The sequence below is a fragment of the Lagopus leucura genome, unplaced genomic scaffold (assembly GCF_019238085.1).
Source record: "Lagopus leucura isolate 7727_CA_CO unplaced genomic scaffold, USGS_WTPT01 Super-Scaffold_100028, whole genome shotgun sequence".
Lineage (NCBI taxonomy): Eukaryota > Metazoa > Chordata > Aves > Galliformes > Phasianidae > Lagopus > Lagopus leucura.
Genome location: NW_024962279.1, coordinates 4,388,435 through 4,398,421, shown reverse-complemented (window position 1 = coordinate 4,398,421; position 9,987 = coordinate 4,388,435). Strand labels below are relative to the sequence as shown.

At 47.4% G+C, this 9,987-nt stretch overlaps 1 protein-coding gene across 5 annotated transcripts in view; it reads left to right on the top strand.

The window, feature by feature from the left end:
• The window catches only part of FOXP1 (forkhead box P1), a 337,019-nt gene that overhangs the window by 175,936 nt on the left and 151,096 nt on the right, over positions 1–9,987 (top strand). Inside the window, exon 1 of one of the 5 annotated variants that reach the window (XM_042880830.1) lies at positions 5,755–6,000. The exons of the other annotated variants lie outside the window; for them this stretch is intronic. The gene's annotated coding sequence lies outside the window, so the exon portion shown is untranslated. Of the gene's footprint in view, positions 1–5,754; positions 6,001–9,987 lie in introns of those variants that run through there. 5 annotated transcript variants of the gene reach the window in all.

The following is a 9,987-nucleotide window of genomic DNA, read 5'->3' as shown; positions in this document are numbered from 1 at the left end:
CTTCGTAGCATCAGCGGGTCCCGAATCGGCCTCCTCTATGAAGCGGGTGACCAGAGAGCAGCTCTGCTCTGCCCCAGGCTCAGCATCCGTCTGTCCGTGCAGTCAGTAAGTCCTCCCACAGCTGCCCATGCTCCCTGCTCCGTCCTGTGAAATAAGTTTTGCACATCTGAATTTTGTGTGCTTAGCAGTATTTTAGGCTCTAGCTTTTTTATTTTTTTTCAAGTCTTCAACGGTTGCATGTTTGACACGGTTTTGTTATCCTAGATGCTGTGTTTTGATCTGGCACACAGAGCATTAATTCCTTTATCAGCTCTATTTCCTTTACAGTTGTTCACTTAATTGAGCTCCTCTGTGTATTTTACAAACAAGATGCATTCATTACAGCTTGCAGACCTCAGGTTGTATTGTAACGTGTTTCAGAAAAATGGCATTTTGTAGATAGTTGTGGAAGTTGGGTGTTTGGTTTATTTTTCGGATGATGGGAGGAAGCAGTAGCAGAATTCTTGCATGCATAATCAGGAGGAACTTTCCAGAAACTCTTTATTCTAGCTATTTTCTTTTAAAGCTGTGTTTACTCTGAGGTTTCGGCTGAGGCAGTTGAAATATGTGGCTGCAGCATAGAACAAAATACACTGTATGTTTTGTTCCTCTTCTTGTTCTGCTTTGACTTGTGCAAATAGCCTTAATCCAAAGGAGGGGATCACACAGTCTGTGACTGCAGTATCGTACGATGAAGCTCAGGGTGCAGATTACCCTCTTGCTGCACATCCTGACATCGGATAGCCTTGCCTCGAATGGGATGTGAACAGAGGGAATCCTTCTCTTTCACAAGCCCTGGGAGCAGGAAGCTGTTTGTATAAGCTGTGCAGTTGGCAGCACATCAGTGTGGCCGTGCACCTGTGTGTCGTGGAGATGCTCAGAGGCTGTGCTGGGTGCAGGAGGGACTGCTTAGCCCCTAACCTGAACCACCTGCATCGGAGCAGCGCTGCTGCCAGGGACACAGCACCCAAAACGCTCCAGCCTCTGCCAAGCCCCTTCCAGCGTTGTTTCGGGGGCTGCTTGCTGGCAGCTGGTGCGACTTGTGGGGAGGTTTGGGCTGCTGCAGAAGCAGGAAGGGGGGGCTCAATGGTGGCCGGTCCCCAGCTGCCTCTGAGCTGGGCCCCACCATGCAGAAGAGGGATGAAGAGTCTGGCTTCCTGCATCCAGACTCAAAAGTAGGCATATGTGCTTTTTTTTTTTTTGGTGAGTGGAAACAAATCGGTTTCGACAGAGCTTTTTTAGGGAGTTTTCTCAGGCACAGGCTGAAATTTTGAGGTGGAAAAAATTCACACTTCTTTCTCTGCTGGGCCAGCGTGATGAGGACCAACTGTATTTTTGGGTGCTCGGGATCCGCGTGTCACTGCTGAGCATGTTGAGGACCGTCTGTGTGCGTTTCCCACTCAGCAGCCCAGTGGGGTGGAATGGGATCCCCGTGCTGGAGCTGGAGCTGCTCCTGGGAATGAAGCAGCATGGTCAGAGCAGGTGGGAGGGAGAGCAGCTCCTGCCCTCGTTGCTCCATGCGGGTGATGCTGTCCCTTTCTGCACCACGTCCCAGCTGTGCTCTGAGAGCCATTGCTCTTGGATGGGGCAAGGCCAGCAGGCTGGGGATGTTCCACCCCAGGAAATGGGAAAAAGCATTTTGCCATTTGCTTTTCCATAGGGTGAAACCACAGAAGAGCTTTTGCTTGGTTTTCCATACGCAGGCACCAGCTGTTGGGTGCATGGGAGGGACTGCAAGTCTTAGGAGGCTTTGAGTGTGTGAAAACAAGAAGCCCTCATGAAAATAATTCCGCAGCTTAATTGCAGTGGGTGTGCCCTTGTTTGCAAGAAGAAACGAAAGTGCTGGAGGCCGAAGTGTTCTCTGCATGCTCAGTGGCACAGCAGTGCAAACTCCCCCAGCCAGTTCTGCCCAGGTGCTCAGACCTGCACGTTCTGCTGTCTCTAGCCCTGCTTTCTGGGTGCTGCATTGATGTGCTGCATCTGAGCAAGCCGGCGTGTTCTTTCCAGAGGTTTGGGAGCCATGCATGGCCCTCTGGATGGGAATGTAGACCTCGTGGAAACGCCGTCCGTGGGGAATAGCTGCTGCTTGCAGCATCTCGGCCTTGTTCTGTGAGCATGAGAAATGTTAGCATAAATTCTTTAAATAACATCTAGTAGTGTTGAATGCACAGAATTATAAAGCATTTTTATATTCTGAGACTCATTTGCATCTTCACATTAAAAACCGTGGTTTTCTTTTCAGGGAATGGTTGCAAGATCTGATTTGTTTTGAAATCAAGGCTAAATCTTCGCCCTTCATTTGACAAATTTTTCTTGTTCTATAAATACAGAATTGTAAACAAGGGCTAATCCTTAGCAACAACCTGGGAAGTTCACATTTCTCTCCAGCTCCTATTATAATGAATTCAGAGGCTCTGAATGTGATGCGATTTACACGTAGTGTTCCTAAGGCCAGTAGGCACTAATATCTTGTTAGAGAGCTGAGGAAAGAGCATTGCTTTGTGTTCACCATATAACATAATTGCCCTGCATCTTCTTTCATAAGGAGATATTTAAAGATGCTTTTTGCTTTACGTTTGAAAAATTGAAGGCTTCTGCTTTTGCATTTGGCTGAAATTGTTTTAAATGTGTTTTCCTTCCTGCAGCAGTCAACAGTGTCAAAACATTGAGCAAAGTACATTCTAATAATACGGGTTAAGACAGTCATTATATTAATTTAATTCTCAGCATAGGTAAATTCTTAAGATGCTTCCACTTTGTCGTGAAAGTTTTTCACAGTAAACATCATCTGTTTTCCCTGCGCAGAAGGGAGAGTGAGAATACAGTCAATGGACGAGTAAATCCCTTGTGTTAAATCATTTGAGTGCAGCTCGAAGAAGACTTCCTCTCCTGGTCCGTCCTTGTCTTTTATTTAATTTTCATTTAATTTTGTTTTGTTCTGCTTGTATTTATTCAGGGAGTGTTTCTGTAGCATTAATCTATGTCAGCCACATGCAGTTGAATATTGCAGCTCCCAAAAGGCTGTGATTAAAGCGTCACGGATGTGGCAAACCACAAACACAAAAGTAAGTTTAGGTGCAGATTCTCTTCATAAAATATTTTATTCGAGTTTTGTAATACCTTGGTATGGTGGTCAGCATTGCCATAAAAATCCTGTGTTATATGAAATGATACAATCTGTGAAGCATTTCCCATTATGTAGACACCATGTCTTTAAATTATAGCAATTTCTTAAGATTTTAAAGCAAAATGAGCTCTTAGAGGTGTGATTAATAGCAGGGAATGAGGCTAACACCGGGTCATCAGTGGCACTCCATTACAAAAAAGGTTGGGCTAATAAAAGCATCCATCTCTTTGACCAATAAAGCATTTGAATGATATGCTTATAGTTTTTATCATGCCGTAGTTACTTTGTACTGAATAAACTGTGATTTTACGTGCAGGAAAAGGAGCGCGGAGCCGGCGGCGCGGCCGAGGTGAGGGAAATGTCCCGACTTTCATGCAGGGCTTGATGTTTTCCGAAGCCTTCAGGTTGCGGTGTCTGAATTTCTGAAGCTGCTGTGAAACATCTAAATCCCCTGTGACCCGTGCCCGGCCGCCCGCAGCCCTTCGGTGGGGCTGGCGCTCGCTGTCCTGCAGGGAGGGGAGAAAGGAGGGCATTGTGTGCAATCATTAATTCAGAGTTAAGTCCCCGGCAGCCCCAGACATCAGAAATATTCTGCTGGAGCACAGGAAATGGGGCAGCACTTGTGTTTTCCTGGTGTGCGGACGCCAACTCCATGCTCGAGTCCCACCTTTCATCCTGCCTGCTATTATGCTGTCAGCCTGACGGATGAAAAAACAGGAGGTTGCCTCAACAATGCTACATTTGGGCTGCATTTAAATACCTGCCTTATTAGGAGGTTGTACTGATTTCATACTTTTGAGCTTTTTTTTTTTTTTTTTTTTTTTTTGAGTACAACAAAAGGCTAAATATTTGCTGAAAAGGGAAACTTGAGTTTCTTGGGCAACCACGGATGTCCAAGATTGTGCTGGGAAGAAAAGTACGGAGTTTTCTAAAACTTGTGAAAAAATGATGAGGGAGGAGGCTTCCCGCCCCGTGCTGTTTGCATGTGAAGTGACAAGGGAGAGCAGATTAGTGCCCGGGCCAGCTGTGACCTTGGATGCTTCACACGTTCAAACCTAGGATGATGCTGGTCTCTGTTGGTGGCAGCAGTGGCGCTCACGGGCTGCAGGGACACAGCTTGGTCTCCTGGGGGACAACAGGGCCTGCAGCGCAGACCCCAACCTTTGTCCCTGTCTTAGAGAGCTTCTTTACACGTGGGAGGGCTGCGGGGACTCGTGGAGGTGACACTGGGGATGTGTCAGGCAGGAATGTCACCCAGAGCCCAGGGTTAACTCCCATCCATCTTCTCCCTGTGTGCTTCAGGTCTTTCCCCACATCGGCAGTCGTGATAGAGGAGCTGCAGAAACCTCCCTGGAGGAGTTGTGTGACAGGCCGTATCTTGAGTGCCACAGGGCTGAGAAATGGGTGAGGAAATGCTTTCTGTAGGGTGGGGAATGCCAGGAACTTGAGCCCTGGAGCTGCACGAGGGCTGATGCTGTTGGCTGTGGGTGCTGAGGTGGACAGGAGTTTCAGCTGGGAGAAGCCTTCACAGGAGACAAAGCGGCTTTGGAGGGGCTTCTGGCCCCTCTTATGTTCGTAGAAAGGAACAGGGGAAACCTCCAGAAGCAGAGTGCTGAGAGTGGGCGAGAGAAAGGAGAAGAGTGCAGGCTGAGCCGTGCATGGGTGTGTGTGAAAGCACACGTGCATGCTGGAAGGGATGGAGTTGTGTAGAAAGGCAACGTTTTGCTTGTTTGTTTAAGAGGAGTTAACATTTTGCATCCCACCTTTTGCAGTTGCTGATTTTTTTTAATGTAAATAGATCTCCTACATCAGTGGTTTGGCCGGTAAATCTTGTTCCCTAGAACACTTTCATGTGATTTCAGCTCCTTTCTTCAGCTTTTATCTGACAGATGCACGGCTGCACGTTTTCCTCTGTTGTCTGTTGTCCTGAGGATGCAAAGAAAGACTGCAAAGGCTTTATGTTTGTTATTGTTTAAGGGGAAAAAAGTCCTCGATGCACAGAAGAGTTAACAGGATTTCACTTGATCTGCTCGTTTATGCAATGAGTAATGCGAGGTTGGTAACAGCAAATTGTTGTTTATAAGCAAACATGGCACTGTGTAAACAAGAAATGCTGGTCCGCAACTGGTTGGATTTCATGGTGGTCAGCAGCTGATGTATGTAACGTACAACCTTTCTGCTTCTCGAAATGTCAGAAGAATGACTATTTGTTTGTCTTGAGTTCTTCCCAGCTGTTTACTCTGTAATGCATTTGCCTCAACCTTGATTCCCTAAGAGTGGCCCCTTTCTCCTCCCTGCTCTGTTTACATTAGTCCTGCCCCGAGTGTCACCTATGAAATCTGTTGATTATTCCACCTGGTTAATGTTAAATTGCTCTTGCAAGATGATGTGTTTGTTCATAAACACAAATGCTGGGCCCCTTGTTTACTGTACCCATGGCAGCAATCAGTTATTAAACAAATATTGCTTTGTTTGCGGGTGTGAGCAGCAGTTTATCCTGCAAGGTCTGGAAAAAAAACCTTTAAATGCTGGGATTTTGATAAAGGAGAAAAAGGGGAGCTTGTCCCTGGAATGTGCCTGAAACTCACTTTGGTTTGCTTTGCTTATCTTTAACTTGGGTGAAGGGGCTAGAAAGATTAGCAAGTTGTTTGGTTTTTCCAAGAGATTTCCTTAGTGTAATGATATCTATCCAGTTGTTTGCTTTTTTCAGAAGGGAGAGAGCACTCCTGCAAGACGACTAGCACAGCGATAGCCGGCTGGTGGCTAGAAAATCCTGCATGGAGCAAACAAGGAGTTAGAAGGTCTGGGACAAAGGTATAGGGCTAATCACCCAGGTAATCCCCTAAAAGAACAGCCTTTGCGTTGTGTGTGGTGTTGGGTCGGGACTGTGTTGCCTTCCCCCTTCCCTGGTGTCTGGCTGGGAGCCATGCGTGTGCCCTCTGCGGGGTTTGAAGAGGCGAAGCTTTCGCTTTTAGCTTGGAGGTGGTCTGGGGAGAAGCTCTGGTGCGAGAGCAGAGCCATCTGAATGAGGAGAAAATACCAAATCTAAAAATGCTCTCTGCCATTCCTGCAAGTGAGCTCTCATGCTTTTTATAACTGGAAAACAGCATTTACATCTGCAAATTTCTGTTTGCTGACTGTTTGCTCTTCGGTTTCTGAGAGTCTTAATTAGAGAGCACCGTCCTGGTCGTTGTTGCTTTTGGGTTGTTTTGCAAATGAGCAAGAAAACACACTCACACCATCTTTGTTTTTCGGAATGATTGTTTATTATTGTTTCTGGCTGTGGCCTGGATGAGGAATGCTGGGCAGGACCTGTTCACACCAACAGTGTGTTGTTGGGGCTTCACACACGCAGGGAATAACCCTCCTGGTGTGACCTTGAGGAAGAAAAGTGAAGTCTTTTTGCATGAAGGTGGTGGCTGCTCCTTTCTGTGTGAAGTATCGAGAAAAATACCTTGAATATACTTTTCTAAAGTGGGAGCGCTGAGCTGGACCCTGCCCTTGGCTGTGTTGAAGCAGTGAAGCGAGGGCTGTGTCGTGCAGTAGTGCCTGGCTTCAGGGTGGCTTTGGCTTCCAGAAACCGGTGGGGTTAGAGATGCTTTGGTGGAGATATGCTGGGGGTGGGATTGAAACTGCTCAGCAGTCAGCACTGAGTCGTGTGAGGTTAGGAGTCATCTTACTGTCTCACAGTCCATGCTGCCTCATAAACTGACCACATTTACGTATTTATTACATGCAACTTTGCCCTTTTGTTGAGTGTTTTGTTCACATTCTTTTTTGGGACACAGCCTGAGAGAGCTCACGTTGCACACGGTGTGCACAAACCAACCCTGAGCCGTCTTCCCACCCCAGAGCTGCTGTGTGCCTCAGGGACCCTGCAGTGGGGCCGTTCTCTTGTGAGGCCAATTCCTAAACAACAGTGCTGCTTTCCCAGGTCACTTGGCAGCACTTGTGGAGGAGCATGGTACTGTGAAACCTGAGTTCTGTTTTGATTTGGGGTTCTTTTTTGGGCTTCCCATTCCTTTCCTTCCAAACAGGTGATGATCCCCAGGATATTAAGGATGACTTTTGTTGAGCTTGTGGCAGAAGGATGGCTCTGCCTACGAGGGGGTAGGAGCTCACTCTGCTTGTGCTGCCACGTCAGTGGTGCAGCCCATCCACCTGTCCTGCAGGCAGCCCAGCTCCGAGCCTTCTTGCTGAGGGTGGGTTTCCAGAGCTGTCCTTCTGGATGGAGCTGGTGGTGCAAAGGGGGTTTATTTAACCATGATCAGACTAGAAGTAATTTCTGCATGAAAGTGTTAAAAGAAAGGAGGATGCACAAAGATTGTTTGGGGAAGGTTAGGCTGTCCGTCTTCTCTGCTGTACGCTCAGGTCTTCAGCCAGTGTTGGGTTGTGTGATGGCTGGAGCAAGCCAGGCAGTCACTGTGGGCCACATCAGCCAAGTGCAAGATGGTCTCTTGTGGCTTTTGTATCCAGTCCCAACTCACAAGTTAGGGACTGGGAACTGACATGGATTCCTCTAGGAGATATCTGAAGCAAAGAAGTGAGGCTGTTACATGCATTGTAACTGGATGCACGAACTTGTCATGTGGATCAGCTCCGGCTTTTCTGAAATGAGCAACTGCCAAGCTTTTAATGCCTGTTTCAGCGAGTTTTCTTTGGATTTGCTTGTTCTCCATTCTCACTGTTCGTGGTCAGCAGCATCCTCAGCAGAACTGATTTCCTTAGGAGTCCCTGCAGTGACGGCTTCTTGATGGTTGCTTGACCGTGATTTCACAGTAAGGCAGTGTGGTACAACTGGGTTTAGGCTCCTGATGCTTCTTGCATTTGCCCAGCCACAGCTGCCTTAGATGTCAACTCTTGCAGAGCACCAGGGACATCAGTCAGCCTGTTCCTGAGCTGCCTGCAAAGGATTTCGGGTTCCTGTGGCCCTAAAACAACCCAGTCTGTGCACCCTACACACCAACGGTGTGAAGAGGTGTTGTGCACAGTTAACAGCCCCAAAGTTGTGGCTGCCTGCAGGTGGGCAGATGGAGGTGGCTGCTGGAGGTGGGCATCAGCCCTGCTTGGTGCTGAGCTCGTTGGAAATGCAGCTTCCCTCTGACCCAGGAGGGAGACAGCCGTGTCCTCCCAGTGCCCAGGGTGTGAGTTGTGTCCCTTCCCGGGGCGCAGATGGACGCAAAGCTGAGGATGCGCTGTGGACAACCTCGTTTGTTCTGCACCCTTTTCCAAAGTGCTAAATGGAATTCCAGGTTTTAGATATGTCTAGACATACACAGTGCACGATAAAGTTGATAATACATTAATCATTTTTAACAACAGGTAATATGCATAATTTATGGTGTTACAGTGCTATCTTTTTTGATATTTATGATGGATAATGCTCAGTTTTTGCCCTCATATTACTGCTTTAAATTATACCACAAGAAAATTAATGAGAAAGTAGATTTATGGGTTTCATTTGTTTGTCAATTCGGAAATTAATTGGGTGTTAATTTTAGCCGTCCCTCATCAGACCAGGTCTTTAGTATGTGTGCATTACTTTGCATTCATTGAAGCCTACCTCCCATTTACTGTGGGTCACTAGCTTTGCATACATTAAAATAGCCCTCAGGCTCATTCTCTTGATTACTTTTTGAACTGCCATGCATTAGAAAATTTACGCCTTTCTGTTATAATTATGAAAATTCTGTATCGGAAGACGATGCTTGCATAACAGCAAGTACACAGTCCTGCTCAGCCATGTAAGATCATATAGCAAATCCCAATACATTTTTGTTCTAATCCTAGAAAATAGCACTCTTGACAATCTTTGTTGTGTGAGTTTTATCCTTTGAAATTTCAAGGATCCATTTTAATGCACTGAATTACCTCTTTAAGCTGAGGAAATATCAAAGGATTTCCCCTTGTCTCCATCTCTTTGTTCCCTCCTTCCTTACTTCCCGGATGCCTGCGCTCTTCCCTCGCTCCTGATTTGCCTCTCTGAGGAGCACCGTGGTTGGCCGTGACTCAGCATGGCTTTGCAGGACAGCAGCCTGACTCGCTTCATGCTTCATTATTTTGCTTCTTACAACCACCCCTGCTTGCCCTTTGCAGCCAGGTCTCCTTTCTTGTGCCCCTGTTCAGCTCAGCAGGCACCAGTAGCGCATAGGTGAGCGGCCTTCAATGGAGTTTCGTCCAGAGGTACCCTATAAAAGTATCTGTAGTTACTTAGTACATAATTATACCTAAAAACATACGCCCTGTCAGCAGGAGAAATGATGGCTACTGAAAACTCCTAAGCACGATGGCTGTTCACCCAGCTGCAGTGAGGAGCTCTGGGGTTTGTGAGCTGAGGAGCTGGTGAGCTTGAGGTGAGCACTGGAGTGAAGTCATGCCACGAGTCGGGGTGCCAGCTTCAAACACGGCCCCGGAGGTGTCACCAGGAACCAGTATTGCCCACTGAACCAGGGCCCACCTGGGCAGCTCGAGCTCCCTATCCTGCTCCTGCGCTCATTGTGGTGGCAGCCCTTGAGTGGTTCGTGTGAAGCTGGCTGATTCACAGCTAATTGTGACATGCTTTAATTTAGTAAATGAGCAGCCGAACATCTGTACGCCTTTCCCCACGGAAGATCAAAGCCATATCTTACACAAGGCTTTTAGTGTCCACACGTGAATGCTGTTTTACTGAGCCCATGGCTGGTGGGATGGTGCTGCTGGCTGCTTTGCTGACCTAGCAGCCATCGGGGCACCAGTGTGGGGGGTTCAGCTTCACCACGGAAAGCACGTTCCTGGAGAAGCTCAGCAGTGCTGCTGGTGGGACCTGGAGCCTGTGGTGCTTG